Here is a 22693-nt window from a genome sequence, read left to right on the forward strand (position 1 = left end):
TGTCTGGAATGGGCTGCCAGGGGTGATGGTGGAAGTAGATATGATAGTGACATTTAAGAGGCTTTTAGATTGACCCATGAATATACAGAAAATGGAGGGATATGGATCACGTGCAGGCAAAAGAGATTTAGTTTACTTTGGCATCGTGTTCGGTACACACATCGTGGGCCAAAAGGCCTGTTCCTATGCTCTACTGTTCTACACTCTATGAGTTGTGAAGAGCCCTTTAATTTTGAGCTCCTTGTGTCTTATGTATATAAGTTTGTACATTCCGCAGTTGACTTTACTGGAGCTCAAGAACCCACTGAGTTTACGTACTATAAAATCTGCCATCTATTTTGCATTTTTATTTTAATTGAATTGAACTCTAACCCTGAAGTACTGACTGTTAGTTACAGCTCATGGAACATCAGGTCTGTTGCTGATTGGTCAACATGGGCAAGCACAAAAATTGCATTCTGAAATGGAAATGGTGGGCTGTTGATTTTAGAGCACAGAGCAGCATTGCACCTGGATTCACTGGTATCTCTCTAACTTTTGAATCTTCAAGCCTTTTGACACTTGAAAAAGTGATGGTGGAGTCAGCCACCCGGAACTAGATATCACAGGAATCAAACTCTCCGAGCCTAACAATTTCTGAATAACATTCAGTTGCTAGGCTCTCTGAAATAAGTGTTTTTAATTTTATTATTCTGTATTACTTAATTTTATTCTCTATATTTGTGCCATTGGAAGCTGTTGCTGTGACGATCTGATAGCTGGACATCTGAAGGCATTTTATTTTGAATGAAACAGTACACGCTCCAAGTACCTGTGTCATGGAAAATAGGATAAATTAGCCTGGGGGTGTCCACTGCCATCTATTTCTTCAGACATCAGGCAGATGTTGCTTTCCCCGGCTACCAGCAGGTACTGTCGTCTCTCTCCGATAACATTTCAAAAAACCGTGCTTCCAGTCAGCACTGGTAAAACTTTTGTTGATTCCTAGGTGGAAGTAAGTTCCTTTGAAGAGCTTTATTTTTTGAATAAATCTCTGCTTTTGAGGTTTGAACAGAATGCCACAAAGCTTTGAGCTCCAGCTGCTCTCTCTGGTAACTGGTACATTGGGATTATTTTAGACTTCCTGAGAAAGCCAGGAGATGACAACAACAATAAAAGCTCATATTCGTGGAACACCTTTAGTGTTGCAAAACATCCCATGGTGCTTTACAAAGCATTGCCGAGCCAAATGTGGAGGTATTAGTGCAGATAGCTAAAAACATGCTTAAAGAACTAGATTTTAAGGAATACCTGACAGGAGGGAAGAATGGCAATGAAGTTTAGTGAAGGAGTTTCAGAGCTTAGAGCCTGGGTAACTAAAGGCACAGCTGCCAAGTGTAACTAAATTAGGGGATGATCAAGGCCATATTTAGGGAACAGAGATATCTTGGTAGGTTATAGGAGGAGATGGGGAAAACAGAGACCATGGAGGGATTAATAAATGGGGTAAGAATTAAAAATGAAGGCATTGCTTAACTAGAAGCCAAAAGTGGGTCAGCGAGCACAGCGGGAATAGATAGCCAGGCCTTGGTACGAGTCAGGTCACCAGCAGCTGATTTTATATTTACCTCAAGACTATGAAGAGCAGAACAAGGGAATCTGGCCAGGAATGGTCAAATCTCGAAGGAATAAAGGCATAGATGACTCTTCAACAGCCGATATGCAGAAGCACAGGCAGGTGCTGTTATGGAGGTGAAGATTAACAGGGTAGGAAAGAGTGCAATAGAATGTAAGATGAGAAGCAGTTTTGTTTTTCTTTGTGCAGTGGGTATGCATATTACATGGGTGCAAATCAGAGGAAAACAGATGGACAAACCCATTACAGGAGGTGTTTGCCACCTTAATGCTTCACTTGCACATTCAAGAATCCCCCCAGGAGCATTTCCGCTGGAACAGACAGAAACATTTAAATACCATGCTAATGAGACAGAGGTGACATCAGCATGCCTCTCATCTCATTTCTCTGGGTCTTGGCTTGGCAGGAGCCCAAACTCCCCAGCAAGTAAGGACATAACAATGAGTGTAAATCTAAACACACACCATTACTCCATAGTCTGCACAGGGATTATACTATAAAATACTGGAAAAAATCCCACACATGCAACCATTTTTAAAGGGGTAGAAATACTTAATTTTTTCTTGCCACTTTACTATTGCTGGTATCTTTTCCAGCAGTGATATTCTCTCATCTTTTTCTAGTATAAACAAAAAGTAATGTTAACCAGAATTACTAGTGTAAATGCTACCCAATATTTATAGTTTGGTTGTTAGAGTACATAAGTGAGGATAAAATCAGCAATTTGGGAAATGAGATATAAATGAAGCATTTACAAATATTCAAGGAAGGAAGAGACAGGAAAGGAACAGTCATAACAAATAGCTCTTAAAAAATGATTACTCTCATTCAAATACAGAGTTTCCTGCCAATTGGCAGCAGATTTTCTAATTAATGATAAAGGTTTATTATTAAAGATAAAGACTGTAAGAGTACTGGGTGCATGGTTCTGTGGCTAACGTGTAAAGTGATGCAAGAGGTCTCGAGGGATGAGCAGGCACCTTAGGCAGACTCCCATAGTTCTGCCACCAGTGACATAATGAGCAGGGAATTTGCCCAAGAACAGCACGCTGCTGTGCTTTATGAAGAAAGGGCACCCGAAGTCAATGAAATAGGTAGAGCAGTACTAATTACAAACAATGATTGCCATTACCCTCAATTTACATAAATTGTGCCTTTCCAGATTAGCATAAGGATCAAATGCTCCATTGACTCATTTTCTGATCAAACTGGAGACTTGTGTATTGATTGGCGAGATCAGTGATTTTATTTCCCTTCCACTTGAATAACTAAAGCAACAAAAGGGCATGGATGACTAATAGAATCCCAGTGCTGAAATTCCCCAAAATAGTGCAGCTTTTAAATTCATCCATATCGGCAGCAAGTTCCAAGATCCCCTCACATGCATGGTGACTCACCAAGTGTTTTTGTAACTGAAGATGACTGAGCCAAGACTTTCACCTCTAAATCGAAGGCTAAATGAGAGTCCTGCAGGTTTATGCACGGTCAGCAAGCAAAGTGAGGTAACTTGAGGGTTTTACATTTTGTTGTGTTCAATATTCAATACTTTATGATGTGTACTTGAGATATTTACTTGGTATAAGCACCTTTGGGTTGCATCATTCTGGCAGCTTCCTCACAGTTGTCAGATTAACTGGCCAGACCAGCTCACACTGACACCTGCAATGACATTGTTATCCCCAGATGAGAATGCACTAAAGTACCAAAGTCGGTCATCTTCCCCAACCCATTCATTTGCATTTCTCCAGCTGTCAGATGGGTTTCAGGGCTGTACAGCTCCATCACCTAGTCTATTTCTAGTCTTTGTTTTTATTTTCACTGCTGCTGCATTTTTTGGAAAGCAAAGTTAAAATGAAAATGTAATATTTACATATTTTCCTGAACCAACTTTACCTACCCATCCCAACAACTTGCTCCCTCTAAGTAATTTAAATTTGTACAGCAGCTGTTGACTTGCAGTTGCCCTCCCAGTACCAGGCAAGGGACAGGACTTCAGCCATGATTTCCTTGAAAAAAAAGTTCTGGAGATCGATGTGATTCTGAAGTTAGTGTTTCATTCATCATGACTTGAGTCTCATCATTTAATGTTGGTAATGAGAACGTTGCTAGTGTATCTTCAAAAATGGAATATAAATCTTCCATTTAATTCTTTTGTAGAATGACTGGATTTTAAATGATGTAAGACAAAGCATAACCAACTCAAGTACAGCCAAAACTTATGATTATACTGCCAGTTTCTACACTGGTCATCAACCTTTCCGTTAGTAGTACCTTTTAACAGTGATGCATGTTTTCAAAAAGTTTGCTGCAACTCATTTAACTTTAGAGACAGCTAGCACATTAACATCTGGTGAATGTTATAAATGAGCTGGAGCACTTAATGATAATTGGAATCTTTAACAGAAACAGCTTCACCAATCATTTTTTCTCTGACCCTTTTCAGAATTTGCTCTTTAACATTTAATTCCTAATAAGGCAATTTCCTCTTGTAATTATGAGATTTTTTTCACTGATAATGAAGTGTAATGAGGCTCTTGAAAGAATCTTTAATGATTCTTCTAAGCCAAAAGTAAGTTTCAGTCCTGGGAAGTTAAAAGTGCAGTGAGATTGGCCTGCTGCTGAACACAGTGTGTAAGCATGGATTTCTGTACTCATGAAGAAATCTTTTGTGCACTTCAACAAATATGTTGGACTCTTCATTCTAAATTGTTTTATTAAAGTGACTGTTTTGTTTTAATACATTAACTATTGCAGCAAAAATAGATTGTAATGCAGTACAAATCCCTTTTCTGATAAAGATGTTAAAATGGGGGAGCTTAGGCTCAAAGTACCAAACCCCATAGGATAAGAAGAGTGAAAGACTTATATATGCCCAGTTATATTTTGGGAGAAGACTTAGAATGAATCAAAGTAAAGAGCGACAAGGGGTATCAAAATTTTAATACCTTCAGAAAGAATGAGACATTTCAAGGGGAGTTCCAATCTGGATTAATTTTCTTCATGCAAAAGATTTATTTTGAAGCTTGAAAGTGGGTTCCATTATTCTTTTCCCGCCACCTTTTTTTGAAGGTTTTTTCTGACTTAAACTAGTTAGCTAATTCTTAGCTAAATATACCACACAGAAGTACAAAGGTGGAAGGAGAATGGGACTGCTGTCACCACCAGGATTCTCTTAAAATCATGCACCACTCAGCCTTAGAAATACATCACTGCTGCTTCACCATCACTCAATCCTGGAACTCCCAACTCAGCAGCACTGTGGGTGTTCCTTTATCACACAGACTACAGTGGTTCAAAAGGTAGCTCCCCTTTGCTTTCTCGAGGAAGGGCAATAATTGCTGGTCATGCCAGCAGCGTACACATCCTGAGAAAGAATCCATTTAAAAACACATACAAGCAAATATAACCACATGAGCCTGACAACATAACAGATAAAATTTAATGGCGGCACTGTATGGAATAAATGTTTGCTTTTAACTCTGCAATATTTTATGTCGCTCTGCATATACTGTGCCATTGATGTGGTAGTCTGGCAACTAGACATCTGGACTCATTTTATTATGAATGAAGCAAAATGATGGCCAAAGTATCTGTGTCGTGGATAATAGGATCAATTAGCCAAGGGGTCCCAACTACTATCTGTTTCTTCAGACGTCTGCCAGATGCTCCTTTCATCAACTAGTGTTAGGTAGTGTCGCGTTTCTTTTCATATTTTACTGTTTTTTCCCATTCCCTTGGGGTCAATCCGAATCTGAAACTTGAATTAATCCAAGTGCACGGCCCTAAAGTGGGTAGATTACTTTCAAAATGCTGTTTCTGTAAAATGGCACGAACAAGGGATCAGATGGTGGCTTGACGTAGTTTCTTTCCCGCTATGTCCTTAGCTTTTGGTACCTTGAGGTGGAGGGCTGTTAGAGGTCCCACACAGTGTACGGTAATTTTTTTTGTGAGGGACACACAGACCTATTTTGTGTAATAATTATGATATGATTGCATTCGCACATTAGAGTCAAATCGTTCAAGGAAATGGCTTTATCAGAAAATGAACACATTATGCCTAGTGACATTTTTCCCATCAGAGCTGAGAGTGAATTTCACATTGGACTCAACAAGGTTGATCTTGATTTGGAGTGGCACATTTGCAAATCACCAGGATCTTTGGGGTGAATTCTGTATCACGGCCGATCTGAAGGCCCCTCTCCACAGAATCAGGATCAGGTTTATTAGCACTGACATATGTTGTGAAATTTGTTGTTTTGTGGCAGCAGTACAGTGCAAAACTGTAAGTTACAGAAATAAATAAATAGTGCAAACGAGGAATAATGACGTAGTGTTCATGGCACAGAGTTGCATGTTTATCCCCAGCATTAGACCTTATAGGCGGCAGGCTCAACAAGGCATCAGAGTCAGCTAAATGTTAAAGTTCCTAAGAGTGCCAGAAAAGTAGACTCAATCACCCACTGATGTCATCCCCAAATTCTTAGCTCAGTTGAAATAAAACAGAAATATAAACCAGGGGAGAGGTTTAAGTGGCACATGGGTCAATATTTGTCTGTCTATTATTAACAGCCAAACAACTCCAAGTTGTGTAACTTTGAGATGAACTTCCTATTTTCTGTCTTTTTAACTCTCAAGATTGGATACGGAATAGAGTTCTACTTTGGGCATAGTCAGCGATTCCAGTGCTAATTGTGCCAATTTTCCCTCAAACTCATTTGCATGCAGACAAATACAAAATCTGACCTAACCCTGCACACTCAGAGATCATTATATAAATAGAAGATTTGCTGTAAAGGATTTGCTTCCAAAATTAACCGGGTGTTGTTTGATTAAAACTGCTGAAAGTGGGCGTCACCAAAAAATAATCATTTTAGTCATCATCAAGTTGCTAACTGTGGGTAGACCAGTTTAAATTGCTGAGATTCACTTTTATATGTATATGAATTAGTTTTCTGGTTGAAGGGCACGTTAGTTAATTTCTTCATAAATTGATATGAAAAGCATATTCATAAACTTACAAAAAATTATCTGTTAAGGTCCTTTCTCCAAGATGAATCCATTTACTTTTTAGAGCCTCTTTGAAGAGAAGCTGTTTTCCCAGGGAAAGGGAACCAAAACCTAAAGGGCATAGGTTTAAGGTGAGAGGGGAAAGGTTTAAAAGGGACCTGAGGGGCAACTTCTTCGTGCAGGGGGTGGTGCTATGTGGAATGAGCTGCCAGAGAAAGTAGTTAAGGCAGGTACAATAATGACAATTAAAATACATCTAGATAAGTATATGGAGAGGAATGGTTTAGAGAGATTCGGGCCAAATGCAGGCAAATGGAACTAGTTAAAGTGGGCACGTTGGTTGGCATGGATGAGTTGGGCCAAAGGGCCTGTTACCATGCTGCATAACTCTATAACTCTTAGAGCAGCAGATGTTCCCGATGGTAATTAAGTCACCCTGAGGGTGCAGCTAGTTTTGGAGCTGGGACCTGCTGTAATCCCATAGTTTATCAAGGTTCCTTAATCCTTTGCTCTGTTTACACTAACCTTGGCTGACCTGTCCCAGTGCACCAGGCCATAATTTCTACAGTACGACATGATTTCACTTCTACTTTGGGCTCCTCAAGTTGATGCCACACCATATGCCTGGCTTGGTCACACAATTGGCCTCGATAGCCTTGTGTTAATAGGTGCAAAGTGACAGGAGCAGTTGCAAATATTTTTGCGTGCCAACAATTTGCACTTAATGTAGACAGTCAGGACCTAAGTTTCTGTCTGTTTATGTTAGTTGTGTCAGCCCAATCCGAGGGCAATCAACACTCTCACAATAAAGATGGGAAATTTCAAACACAAGTGTGCTTGCTTTAAAATTTCCCACAATCTGTCATCTGGGTTGAAGATTCACTTTGCACCAATCGGACCCCATCCACAAAGCTGGCCACGTTACCCCAAATTTGGCTGTGAGAGCTTCTGCAAATTCTACCGGTCTTCTAAGGCTTCACAGCTCACACTTGTTTTCTTCAGTGCACAAGGAACAACTGGCACATTTCCAAAAGATTTTTCGTATCTGAAGTCCTTGAATTGCCAAGAAACTGGCTAATTTAAACCAGCAACACAAGTAAATAGTTTTAAAAGTGATTTTCTCATTTCCTCAGTACTGCACTGTGGTGTCAGCTTCATATTTTGTGTTTACAGCTCTGGAGTGGGACTTGAACTTTCTGACTCAGAGGGTAGAGAGCTACCAGCTGAGCCACAGCTGACATTATATAACACTGGGCCTTATTTGCTATCAGGCTTTATTGTATCAACCTACAATTAAAAACAGTTTTCCCGGCAATAGGTTTTCTGTTCTCGCTGTAACCAAAAAGTTTTAAAACAAGCAAAATAATAATAAACTTCCCATGGACAAATGAGGTGTAGATTTCAATAAAACTGTGAAGCTGAAGTGTCTTACTGAGGTGTAGATTTCAATAAAACTGTGAAGCTGAAGTGTCTTACTTTTTAGAAAAAGAGCATTCATTGCCCATTTGCACTGTTGACTCTATGGACCATAGATATGGATTTTTACACACTAGGAACCAACATGTCCAGGGATTGGGACAAAAAATTGGCCATTGAAAACAAGTTTACTAGGGGGAAGAGGAGGTTATTGACTATTGGTGAGAGCAGACACCTCACTGGTAAGGTCCTGGATGGTGAGGTCCACATTGCCACTGATAATGAGCTTTCTCCCCGTGTCTGCGTGGGTTTCCTCCGGGTGCTCCGGTTTCCTCCCACATTCCAAAGATGTATGGGTTAGGAAGTTGTGGGCATGCTATTTTGGCGCCGGAAGCATGATAACACGTGCAGGCTGCCCCCAGAACACTCTAAGCAAATGATGCATTTCACTGTGTGTTTCGATGTACATGTGACTAATTAAGATATTTATTAAGAGAGATATCTCTTAATGGAGCAAATGTAGTGTAATGGATGACCAGCAAAGACTAGAGAGGAAAGCAGAAGAAAACTAGGTTGCTAACTAAGAACTGGGTGCCTCAGGAAAATGAGTCGGGAAATAAGGGAAACGGAGTCTACTGGATGGTGGGAAATGAGACAGTGTGGGGCGAGGATTACAACAGAGGGCCTGAAGTCACAAGAATCAGACTCAGGTCAAGGAGGGAGTTTGCAAGTCCAGAAGTCTGGCGATCATTTACTGGAGAAAAGGTAGATACAGGGAAAACGTCTCAAATTAGGTTTCTCTTGGTTCCTCGCAAGTGACCAAATTAGCAATGAAAGACACAACTACACAAATAGTTTGATTAAGTAACTTTATTTAGCTCTTAACTAAAAGAACAAAGAAATCAGTAACTCTAATAATTTTGTTTAACTCTTAGCTACAGATCTAATTTAACTTTTGTAACTGTAGCTACAAATCTAATCCAACTCAATGAAAAGAACAAAACTCAAAGTTCTTTATTTGATTCTCCACTAATAAGTCAAGCTCAAGGTTGCATGCAATTCATAGTAATACCTATCAGCAATTAACAATTAGCAGCACTGCTTGTGTATTCTTAACCACTCAGTCTTTAGCCGCCAGGGACCCCCAACACTTCAAGACCTTTGAGACGGTCGCCAGGCACCAGTCGTGATCCTGCCCACAAAGAAGCTCCAAAAAAAAATCCCTTGAAAAGACTTACTATTATACTGTTCAGGGTCTCCCTTATCTCCCCTACAAGTAAATAACAACTCTATATAAGGCAAGACCACTGATACGTAATTTACTGGAAACTACCACATTTCCAGTAAATCCTGTCAGACAGGCCTACCTGTGTAACCAGAGCCTAAAACAAAACTTAAGTCAGCTGTCTTGTCGACATATTCAGCCATTTTATAGCTATTGCAAAAAGGAAATCACTGATTCTGTTTCATCTTACCACAGAGAGTGTGTGGTGGTGGTTAATTTTCAAATCAAAAGGAACATTCCAGTTCCTGGTGTTAGATTCAGAACGTTCTCTATCACCTTTTCTGCAGACAAATCCCTGGGTCTGCAGTCCAAAGCATTTGCAATGACAAACCAATTTGGGGGCAGATATCTCAAACAAGTGGTGGGCATCTAATTTCCATATGCAAAGACATTGTCACCTGCTTCAGGTCAACATAAACATCGCATGGCACCTGCCCTTTCTTAGAGAGGATGGAATCATGTCCTACTAGCCCTCAGTTTTGGAGAAGGAGGAGTCACTGATTATTAAAACTCTCCAGTTCCAATTAGTTTCTAAATGAATGAAACTTCTTGGGATCTTTTATGATAATAAAGGTTCTATGTAAACTCAAAGTCATTGTTGTTTGCATGACTTGTATTCAGAGCTGTGTTTGAGTTGCCAGTTTTCTGAAGGATTTGTCAGCTCTTGCCAAGCTGTTGACCAGCTTTTTGCAAATTCTCTGTGTTGGAAAATATGAATATTCAAATACTGGGGGACACAAAATAGTAATTAAAAATGCATTCTGGTGTTTTTTTTCAAACGCACCAGGCTCATTGAAACCGATGGCGAGTGAGGTGCAGACACTTTGCAAAGAGCTTCCCTTGTCACAGAACATCTGTTTCACTTGTTGCATGATGAAGTAGATGACTACACAGAAGAATGCAGCAGTTTTTCAGTAACTTGCACATTTCATAGGACAGAGAATGGAATTTCATTTGAACTGCTTACCTTCCAGGATGCCTTGTGCCTTAATTGTACACAAAGCTAGAAGTAGTTTTTGAAAGACATAAGATGTAATAGTAAATAACGTAAAAGCTTCTTACATCTGAGTCTGGAAGTGCATGCATGCAAGGTCTTGCAGCATTCCATGGGTAAGTATTGACCTGCATTTTGCATTGACAATATTGGTGTTCTAGATGAATGAATCAGGTTACAACCACCACCTGTCCAATTAATTGGGGAATCTTGATGTTGCAGACCAGGTAACATGTTCCTTCATAAACTTCAAGATACCAGTATCCCATCAGAGGAAAGTCTTGAAATCCATGGGTGGGATGAATTTTGCAATGCTAATTCACATTGACCTAAGTGTGACACACATAGTTAAGACTGGGAAATTCAGATGAGAATAGTTTGCTTTCGAAGTGTTTTCAGTCATAATAAATGCCATGCAATCATCCTAACACTGAAAATTTCACTTTAGGTGTGCAGAATTTCATTCATCCAGAATGAGGTCAATATTAGAGATTATTTTATGTATATATAAAAAAACATTTACTGCTTCTATCTGATTCATTTATTTCCCTCTCTAAATCCCATTTTTTTGTCAATTTATTTTGCTTTCTACAATTGATTAAAATCTAATTTATATTTCACATTGGACCTGGCAAGGCTCTGAGGATTTTTCAATCTAATTGGTTGAGGAGAGATGCTGTTACTTGCTCTTCTCACATGTGGCACCTGAATCGATCAGATGACCAATGGCAGCAAGCATTTGCTCAAAAGCCTGTGAAAACTTTATAAAATAACTTTGTGTCAATTTCTTCACAATGACTGAAAAATCTGTGCTTTTGTGCGTGATTTGTAGCTGGGAAGAAATTTTACCCTTAGAAACAATTCCCCAAAAAATACACAAGTTTTAATGGCTAGATTTAATTCAGCGCTTGCATATCTGAAAGAAATTGGACATTTTAAATAAATTGGGCATTTAAAACAGCTTTTAAGGCTGTGGGATTAAAATAACTAAATTATTTCACGTTGCCAGTTTGTCAGAGGTAGCAATCTGTGTTCAGCACAAAACTCCAGCTGGCTAACCTGCTTACCATTGATCATGTAAGTAATCATTTTACTGTCTCGCCATGGCCTGCTCTATTGCTATCCAGGGCCCAATATCTGCTTCCTATGTCAAGGCAGTCTCATTTCACAATGTGGTGACAAGGTTCAGCAAGCAGCCACAGGTTAGCACATTTTGCATTTTAGCAGAATAAGCAGCACGACCAGATGAATTGTGCACTTGATGCATTAACACTGGCTTTTCCTTGCCTAGAAATTAAGCAGATCTTATGCCCTTATTGCCCTGTACCTTCATTAAGAACCTTTTATGTAAAGGTTCCATTATGGTGAGTGTTGATCTGTGAAGACCTCTTGGCCAGTGGTCTTCTATACAGAAGTAATTAATTTGGTCTGAATTAAATAAGCCGACATACTGTAGCATTTTTTATGACCCTTACAATAGGTGATTTTCCCTGCAGTATTACTGAGCCTGTTGCATTATTTCAGAAAAAAAATGCATAAGACTGAACTCTATTGCATATTGACATGACCAGAAAGAGTGAATACCAGAGATATCCTTGTAACTATCTGCTGCCAATTCAAACTCCAGGCTTTATTAATTGATGGTCCAGCCCTGGTTTTTAGCCATTTCTTTGCCATGGATTGAATTTTCACAGCTGTCAAAAAGACATCTGAAAGATTTCAGGAGAAAATAACGTTCCAAAGTTCTATCTTAAAAGGAGCTTGTGATTTTTTCTGGTCATCTGAAAGCCTTTGTTCCTTGGATAACATTGTTATTGCTCGGAAGGAAGCTGTCCAAAACTTGAGCAGGTAATCTAGGCTGAATTCCAATGTATTACTGAGGGAGCAGTGCACTTTCAGATGGATGGTTTATGGAGGAGATGTTAAACTCATTTGCAGTATAAAAAATCCCAGGACAGTTTCTTGATGACAAACAAAGCAGTTTGCTCTGGCATCCTGGCCACTTTTAACCCTCAACCAACATTGCTAAAATTAGAATCTTGTTGCTATTTGTGAGATCTTGCTGCTAACACTTGGGCTGTCTTGATCCTTACAAAAATTTTATAGATACATCATCAGTTGTAATGTGAGGTCATAAAAAAGTCAAAATCCTTTTGTTTCATGTGGGTCCTTTTCAAAAAAAAAGGACAAGAGGGTCCATTTTTTTTGCAAAGTGTTGTATTAATTCTATTCTAAAGCAAAAGAAAAACTGCATATGTATATAAAAGCAGAAAACACTAGAACTACCCAGTCAGTTGGGCAGCATCTGTGCAGAGAGAAACAAAGTTAATATTTAAGGTCAAAGAAAAGGCAGAAAGCAATCAGACCTTAAGTTGAGTTCCAGTCGAGTCCAGAATACTATAAGGGCCCAGGAGGAAGATGAGATGCTATTCCTCAAGCTTACATTGGGCTTCCAACACCATTTCAATGAAGCCCAACATAAGCACAAGGACCAACATTTCATCTGACCAGGCACATTCCAGTCCTTGGCACTCATTATTGAATTCAACAATTTCAAATAACCAACCTTTCCAGTTTGTGCCAAAACTGCCCAATTCTGATGGAAGGTCAACAGTCTGAAAGGTTAACTCTCCATTTTTCTTTCTCCACAGACATTGCCTGAACTCTTGGTATTTCCAGTAATTGCTGTGTTCTGTGCCTCTCGGTTCCAGAACTGTTCTTTTCTCTCTCCTCTGTTCTCATTTCTCTCTATATATTTACCCTACTCCATACAGATCAGCTGCAAATAACAAGCCTTCACCACGCTCTATCTATCAGCATCGCTATCATTTTAGTCATTCAGTTTCTCTTGTTCTCCACCCTACCACAGCCATTCCTAAAGCTTCCATTTCTGATAAAACATCACTGCCTTGAAACATTCCTGGTTTATTTCACCAGAGATGCTACCTGACCTGTTGGGTACTTTCAGCATTTTCTGTTATAAACGTAATCATTTGTTTCTCAGTCATTAAAGTACCTACTTTAAATTTTATTGAAATCAATAGTAACATCTAATCTATAGATTACATTTTACTATTGACTTGAGTAAAATCTAATCTTAATCTATAGATTTCATGAAATACCACATAGCACCGATATTGATAATTCTTTAGGCAAAGATAAAATAGCATATCTAGATTAGCAATAACCTCAGCACACCTTGGTCCTTATCGGATGTAGGTTTATACTAATAAAAGGGTTACATATCTTGCAGGCTGTTATCAGAAGCAAAACATTGCACAGAAATAGTTTGGCCTCTTCTACTCATGTTATGTTGGTCCTGATTTGTTCTCTTACACTGGTCAGTTAACTGTCATTTACTGTCACAGAACATTGTTTATCTATTTAGCCATGCTGATCAATAAAAACATTCAGAAATTCATATTCAGGTACGTATGTATTGCTGCTTCAGAAGTAGAATTGTGGTGCTGTATTCTTCTGCTATTAGATCAGAGTTCTTAATTAACACCAGTGTGCAAAAGCTTGCCAAACAGACACCTTCTGAGTTTGTTCTTACTGGTACATTACAAGTTTCCTAATGACTACAGTCACGCATGACTGAATTACCCGCGGTTCAAAGTTTTCAAAGATAGCAGTTCAGAGCAATCACAAACATACCTCAAAAATAATTTTATTCATCGTATCCAAGGGAACAGTCAGTGAAAGCTGGCTTAATGATTATGTCAGTGGACTAGTAATCCAAAGGTCAAGTCTAAAGGAGACATGAGTTCAAATCCCATCATGGCAGCTGGGGAATTTAAATTCAGTTTATTAAATAATCTGAAATACAAAGCTAGTATGCACAATGAAAACTACTGGATTGTTGTAGAGCCTCATCTGCACCATTAATTCCCTTTTGGGAGGGAATTCTGCTGTCCCTCGCTGGTCTGTCTTACATGTTATCTAATCCCACAGCAATGTGTCCAATCATAGATCATAAAACAGTCCAGCACAGGAACAGGTCCTTCAGCCTACCATGTCTGCACTGACCATGATGCCAATATAACTAATCTCATCTGCCTGCACATGGTCTATATCCCTCTTCACTGCCTGTTCATGTGTCTGTGTAAATGCCTCTTTAACATTGCTATTGTATCTGCTTCTACTACCTCTCCTGATAGCATGTTCCAGGTACCTATCACCCTCTGTCAAAAGAACTTGCCTCACACATCTCCTTTAAACTGTCACAATAAAGCTATGCCTTTCTGTATTTGACATTCCCATCCTGGGAAAAAGAGGCTATCTACCCTAGTGATGCCTCTCATAATTTTATATACTTCTATCAGGTTGCCCCTCAGCCTCTGACGCTCCAGTGAAAACAATCCAAATTTGCCCAACCTTAAAGCTGATACTCTCCAATCCAGGCAATATCCTGGTGAACCTCTTCTACAGGCTCTCCAAAACCTCCATATCCTTCCCGGAATGTGGTGACCAGAACTGCACACAGTACTCCAAATGTGGCCCAACTAAAGTTTTATGCAGCTGCCATGTTCCTTCTCAACTTTTATCCTCAGTGCCACAATTGATAAAGGCAAACACACCGTATACCTTCTTTACCACACTATCCACTTGTGTTGCCATTTTCAGGGTATGATGGACACGCACCCAAAGATCAATCTGTACATCCACGCTACTGAGGGTCCTGCTATTTACTGTATTGTATCCTCTCGCATTTAACCTCCCAAAATGCAAAACCTGACACTTGTCCAGATTAAACTCCATCTGCTGTTTCTCCACCCAAATTTCCAGCTAATCTATATTCTGCCGCATCCTTTGACAAACTTCCTCACTATGCACAACTCCACCAATTTTCTTGTCATCTGTGAACTTATAATCAGACCGCCTACATTTTCAGGCAGATCGTTTGTATCCCAGCACTGATCCCTGTGGAACACCACTGATCACTGACTTCCAGTCAGAGAAATACCCCTCCACCACTACCCTCTGTCTTCTATAACCAAGCCAATTTTGTATCCAGCTTAATAACTCACCATGGATCCCATATGGCTAAATCTTCTGGACCAGCCTATCACAAGAGACCTTGTGAAGTGCTTTACTAAAGTCCATGTAGACAACTTTCACTGCTGTACCCTTGTCAATCTTCTTCGTCACTTCCTAAAATAAAATTGATCAAATTTCTGAAACAGGACCCCACCACCTCCCTGTGCAAAGCCATATTGATTTTCCCTAATAAGTTCATGCTTTTCCAAATGTGAGATCAGAAGCATCTCAGATTTGCTGCAGTCCACAGAAGATGGCTCACCATGATCCTCTCAAGGATAGCCAGGGATGAATATGAAATACAGGTCTTGCCAGCGACATCCGCACATGAAAAAAACCAAATCACCCTCAGACAAGCTAATCTATAAATGTCCAACTGTCCTCGTTCCAGACGAGAAAGGAAGCTGTCACTCATGCTTTTCATTTGTCACTGACAAATTGGATTGAGATCAGCTGGCAGACGATATGATTCAAATCTGTAAAATTAAATGCTCAAAATTCAGACAGCCTTGGATTTTGAGAGTAGAGCCATGGTTTAATGTGGTGATTCCAAATTCTGTCTGTAATTTCAAAGATGTTGGACAAAAGTTAGATCCTGTGGATTCTCTGAAACTGAAACACAAAATGTTGGAAGCAATCTGTGGAGAGGGGAACCAAGCTAACATTCCAAGTCAATGACCTTTCAGCAGATCATCAAAGAATTTGTATTGTTAGTGGATGGGGTATAGAATAAATTAAATCACAGCTTGTTCTCCCTTCCACATAATAACCTGCGCTGCCATTTTTCGCAGTGGTATGTTAGTTGTCGTATTAAAAAAACATATTGTCTGCATCAATTTCTTTCACTTTTCATTGTGTGTTTGCAAGTTCATTGCAGACGACTACTTAGTAAATGTACAGTAAATGTATTATGTCAGAGTTATGTAGTGTCTCATGAACGCTGTAGATTTATTACAATATGCTTTGGGCAAAATTTAAAAAAGGAAATTCCAGCAAAATAAGAACAGCTCACAGGGTGGATTCCTGGGACCTGAGGGTTGTGCTATGAAGACGGATTGAGTAGGATGGAGCTGTATTTATATGGTGAGATGCTTTCATATAAAACATTAAATTTTGATTAATAGGAGTAGATGCCAAGAAGCTGTTTTTGTTGGCTGGCATAATTAAGACTAGGGGGCATAGTCCCAAGACAGGGTATCACTGATTTATATCTAAGATGCAGAGAAATTACTTCACTCAGTTGTTCATCTTCAGAATTCCAAAATCCAGAGGGTGTGGACATTCAGTTACTGGGTGAATTAAAGGCTGAAACCAAAATATATCTTGCAGAAAGCAATGAAAGATATGGGGATTAGGCAGGAAAGTGGACTCAAGGTCTATGATATTCTTATCACAGAGGATTGTGCACATCCGTGATTCTCTAACCTGGAGGGTTGTAGAAGCTAGATCTCTGGAGACATTTAAAGAGGAGGTAGATGCATCTTTATAAGACTGAGAAACTTGCACAGAAGGGGAGTTGAGGCCTGGGGCAGATCAGCCCTGATCATATTGAACGGCAAGGCAGGCTTGAGGGGCCAGATGGCGTACTCCTGCTCCTATTTTCTTGTGTTCTTCTGTTATGAATGGTGAAGCAGTCTCATTGTATTTTTTATTTTTTAGTAGAACAATAAAACAAAATAATTCTTATATTATTGAATATTATTGTATGTTCTTATGTTGTCTGCATTTGGAATGGCTTTTACTGCAAGACATATCTTTGAAGGTAGTTGTGAAAATGTAAATATTTAAAGATTGTGTACATCAGAAAGTGGCATGATTGTCTGGAGAGCCAACTACAAAATGCTTCACATGGTTAAGTTTAAATGTATGTATCATTGAATCAAAGGGATTAAAGTTTTAAATCTTCCATCATAGAACTAGCTCAGGTTAATTATGCATAAAAGAAGGTTTAGCTAGAGCTAGAGAGCTCTGTGGAAAATGATGAATGGTATTCTGTGATATACTACGTATGATTTACATTTTAACATCAGCGTCTTTCCAGTACAAGTTCCAACACCCTGCTTGTTACACTCTATGTACCAGATATGGCAGCATTGAACTGTAACCATTGCCACTTGTTCTTGCAATCTTCAAAAGAAAAGGTTATCTCCTCAGTGAAGCATTATGCAAGGGATTTGGGTATCCCCATACACATATCTCTGAAATCTAATGCCCAGGGACAAAAAGTAATCTGAGCAGTAAATGCAACATTGACCTTTATCTCAATTTTACTGGAATACCGAGGGGAGGGTCTGATGGCTGAGTTGTTTAAAGCTTTAGTCCAATCTTCTCTGGGGCACTGTGTTCAGTTTGAGGTAGAACACTTTCGGAAAGAGAGAAGCCGAGAAATTCACCCCCTGCAAATGACCCACATGGTAGAGGCAGCACATTGTTCTCTCCTTTCAGCTGGAGATGGATCTCCAAGCAATAATTGCTCTGGGAAGGTGAAAAAGGTGACATTATAAGGACATGTTCCATGGACCAGGCCAGTTTTCCCCTACAGGATGATTAGTTTGAAATGAAAGAAATGATAGTTTCCATCTAGCCTGTTTCCTCTTGTAGGAAGGTTGAGAACAAAGGGGGCTCAGGCTATTCAGCAGTCAAAATGGGAAATGCTTTTTCCACACCAACATATGGATCAGCCTATCTGAATAGATAGTAAGAATGCTGATGGGTCTGATTAGCCTCTGCCTGATCCCATAAGCCTAGTCATAGGAAAATGTACAGATCCAACAACATGGTAACAGACTTGGAGGCTTAAAATATTGAAGACAGGTAGAATAAACTTTGTCTGTACTTCCTTGATTTTACATGGCTGAAGGGGATCTAATTGAAACCTTTGCAACGCTAACCTGAAAATATTGTTTTGGAGTTGAAGAGAATCAAAGGTTATGGGGATCAGGCAAGAAAATGGAGTTGAGATTAAGATCAGATCCACCATGAACTCACTGAATGACAGAGCAGTCTCTAGGCACTCAATCTCCTGGTCCTGATCTTATTTCTTATGTGTTTGTAAAGTGATTCATCAAAATGGTACAGGCACGGTAGTGTAGCGGTTACCATAATGCTTTACAGTGCCAGCGACCCGGGTTCAATTCCGGCCACTGTCTGTAAGGAGTTTGTACGTTCTCCCTGTGTCTGCATGGGTTTCTTCTGGGTGCTCCGGTTTCCCCCCCACATTCCAAAGACATACGGGTTAGGAAGTTTTGGGCATGCTAAGTTGGCACTAGAAGCATGGCGACACTTGCTGGCTGCCCCAGAACACTCTACACAAAAATATGCATTTCTGTGTGTGTTTTGATGTACATGTGACTAATAAAGATATCTTATCTTAAATTTATATTTTCTCAATCTAGACTTTTAAAACTAAAGCTAAACCATTTGCAAACAAACTCAGCAAGCTGGTTTGCTCAAAAAAGGCTGAGGAAATCTGGAATTCCTTTCCCAAAAGCCTGTGAATGTTGGTTAATAGATCCTTCCCATCCACACTCTGTCCAGGCCTCCATACTTTTCTACATTTTTCTTCAATCTTCCTTCAGCCTCGCCTGTGACAAAGAAAACAACCATCTCCTCAGGATTAAAATTCTCTGCCCAGTAATGCTTTTATTGATCTCTGCTGTACCTTCTCGACTGCAATAGTATTCTTTCTCTGATCTAATGTCCAGAATTTGCACACAATTATCTAGCTCTGTAAACCCCTGTAAAGACAACTTGCCTGTTCCTATTCTCTATGCATTTGATAATAAATAAGGGTGTCATATATGTTCTTGACTACCTTATCTACTTTTCCCATATGTTTAGAGATCAGTCTCTCTCTCTCTCTCTATTGCGCTCTCTCTCTCTATCGTGCTTTCTCTCTCTCTGTCTATCGCTCTCTCTCTCTGTTGCGCTCTCAGTTGTTTTCTCTCACTCTCGCTCACACCCACACCATAGGCCATGCCTAAAGGTTGTGCCAAAAAAAGTTGAAGGTAACATTGATCACCACTTTGCTTCAATTTGTGGCCATCTCCAAATGATCCTGGGCATCCGAAACAGGGAATGATGGCATTATTTACAGTTATTTGATCAAATGAAATCACTGTACCTAAAGCAATAATTCCCTAAGCATAGGGATGAGACTTTGGCAGGCTGCACTAATCAAGAAATAGAGCAAGGCCCATGATCAAAACCTCTGGCCTTCAGCAGTGTACTTTCAGAAAATTGCGCTTTGCACCCTTTCAAATATTAATTAGCCTGAGATCCATTTGAACATTAAGATGGAATCCATACAGTGTGTTACTGGGAATGACTGAAGCATTTTGCCTGTTCTGATTAATTACATGAATTAGGAGACATTTATTGTCTAACAATCCCCCTCACTCTGTGCTTTTCTGGGTGTGTGAAACAATTCTTGTACGTCTGAGCTTCAGTTTCAGTATTGGTGCCTGCATTTGATAAACCAGTTACTCATTCATGTGGTTAATTCAGTGCCAAACATTTCAATTTATTTTTTAAGAGGCACTGCCCAGTGTTCAACTGTACTGTATGGAAGATATTTGGATTGATTCCCACTCTCTGTTGTAGCTGACCTCTACCTGACAGCCATGAATGGAGCTGGAGTAGAAGTTTGTCAGTGTTCCCATTCCTAATTGCTGTCCACCTATCTCAAGTTGATAAGTGTGTGCGTGTAGATATGGCTGGGTACAAGGTCAAACTAGGATGTCTTCTGTGGTTGAATAGTGTGACAACAGTTGCTGTGTAGATTCCCTTGTGAATAACGATCTGACTGAAATATCGGGGGCTTTTTAGTCTCTGTGGATGCATATTCCAAAAGGAATCCTTTCCAAAGGGGGTTGAATGCATAGGGCCAATGAACATAAACCCTGTTGAAGATTAACCTCCCATTTCCAAACATATTGAGTCTGAAAATCTACAATCCTTGCGATTCATATCACACACCAAACAAAGCAATGACATCTCCAACCAAAAGGAAATGAATCTGATTTTTATTTCAAAAACGACTTGCTCTTTTTAACATTGTTAGTAGTCCCTAAGTGTTTCAGAAGAGCATCATTAAACAACATCCGACATCAAGACGCAGTAGGCTAGGTGACCAACAGCTGGTCAAAGAGAGAGAGTAGCTGAAGCAGAGAGAGGAATTCCAGACCTAAAGGAAGAGTCAACTGAAGACACCACTGCCTATTGTGGAAGGATTCTAACTGGTAATGTGGAACTGAAGGAATCATGGAGGGTTATAAAGCTAAAGATTAGAGGGCATGGAATTTTGAAACATAATCAGTGTAAAAATGTTGTTTTCTTTTAGAATTTTAGTTCGGCATTATTCTGAATCACCAAGTTGTGTTCATATACAAAGCCTATCAATTCTGTTAGGACCACAACTTTGTACAAATTAGAAATGAAACGTAAATATTGCTCATTCATTTGAAATACATTGAACTGGCAGGTAATTTTGTCACAATTCTTAGCCATTCAAATTCTCTCCCTTGAGTATAGATAATTCCTGTCATGTAAGCAACTTGTTATCCCAAATACTCAGTCATTTAGGATTTCACATACACAAAGTAGCTAGTTTTATTTTGAGCAATCTTATTTGTAGCATCCAGAATAGAATACAACTTCAGTTCTAATATACTACTGGGTCATTTAAATTTAGTGAGATGTGTTCCAAAATGTAAACTGTTTCATATTGTTATGCTCCAGTGCATTCTACTAAATAATAGAAGTAGCATGTACTAAGTAATTATACTAAACATCTGTTGAACGTATAACCAGTGCAGTAACGCTGAATAGAGAGCAGTGCTTGTGCTTTTAATGTGTATTGCTGATAGGAGCTCCATAATCAGTAGTCAATATAAATCAATGAAATGGATGGACAGAAAAATACCAGCTGGCCTGTCAAGTCTCCTCGTAGTATGATGGTCAAGCCAGACTTTCATAACTAAAAGCTCTTCTCATTCATTGCCAACCCACTTCTCTCCCCTTACCTGTTTATGCAGCTGGAAATCCCTGAAAGATCCAGGAGGAGGAGAAATAAAACAGGACTCGTAAGGGGAAAACATTCAAAAAATATATCCTTAACCCCAGTCCAGCAGACCGCATGTAACAAGTGTAACTAATAAAGGCACTTGCCTACTATATGATGCATTCACCGAAATGGTGAATATAGCCTAACATCTTTCATACCTTTGGAGATGCCACACACCACCAAAGCAGATGATTCTGTTTCACAGCTGTAGTGGCAATCTCATCTCCATTGGCATCATTATCACACAGATGGCTTGAAGTTGAAGTTAGCCATGGTGTGTGTTGATTCAAATAAATGAACCCCTCTTCCCTCAACCCACCCAAGCACCCCACTCCCCTTCCCCCTCCACCAACCTACCCATTGCACACTAATCATTTTTATTTTGGTTCAATCGATCTTCAGGAGCTGTCAGTAAGGTACAGGCTTCATCCAAAAATTGCTTGCCTATTGCACATTTAAAATATCCAGGCAGATGCTATAAAGTGGAATTGCCTTACGGTAGATGGAAGTGGGCAGGCTGCTCTTAATGGAAGAATAGCTCAGGAAGGGTTTTGTCCAATAAAAATGCAGCTTAAAATGTAAAAGTTTAATAACAGGAGTGATTCCAATTAAATACTGCAGAATGGTTTTGGATTATCATCAGCCATTCAGCTAATAGGAATATTCTCTTAAGTGCTGTGAACTGTGCCAATGATCTAGCACTAGTGTAATGCTGCATGAGCTATTAAACAGAGTGACCTTTCAATTAGTTCCATTGTTTTCATGCTAAAGTTAGTTCTTCAACTGAGAGCATTTGTGAAAGCATGGTAACAACCTTGGTGTCAACCAACTGTCATATTTTGCCCAAAACAATCCTTCCTAAAAAAAACTTTTTCCTCCCTTGCACCCATTTTGGTTCTTGTCTGTTCTGTTCTGTGAATAATGGCCAGGAAAGTAAATGTCATCGATTGCCCAGAAAAAAAAACAAAAAAAAAGATGCTTACAGAAAAATCACGAAGTATCCAGCTGCCTTTGAAAAGCAAGACGTGTTCCAAGAGACCGTGCCCTTGGAGCATGAGTTTTATTCAGAGTCTCCTGACATGAAATGTCGTGGGAATAGAAATTGGAAATTCTGGAAGCGCTGGGGGTTTCATTCAGATACAGGGGGAAAAAAAACACTTAGTTCCGCAGAGGGTTAACCAGTGGAAGCATGTTGCGCAGGATTACTTTACAGCTAAATATTTATATGCCAGGCAATTGAAATAAGTCATTTAGTGCAAAACTATTTTCTTG

At 39.5% G+C, this 22693-nt stretch overlaps 1 protein-coding gene across 1 annotated transcript in view; it reads left to right on the forward strand.

Moving 5' to 3' along the window:
* The window catches only part of LOC127570372 (cadherin-6-like), a 219161-nt gene that overhangs the window by 51578 nt on the left and 144890 nt on the right, over positions 1 to 22693 (forward strand). The window lies entirely within an intron of this gene.

The sequence above is a fragment of the Pristis pectinata genome, chromosome 5, assembly GCF_009764475.1.
Source record: "Pristis pectinata isolate sPriPec2 chromosome 5, sPriPec2.1.pri, whole genome shotgun sequence".
Taxonomy (NCBI): Eukaryota; Metazoa; Chordata; class Chondrichthyes; order Rhinopristiformes; family Pristidae; genus Pristis; species Pristis pectinata.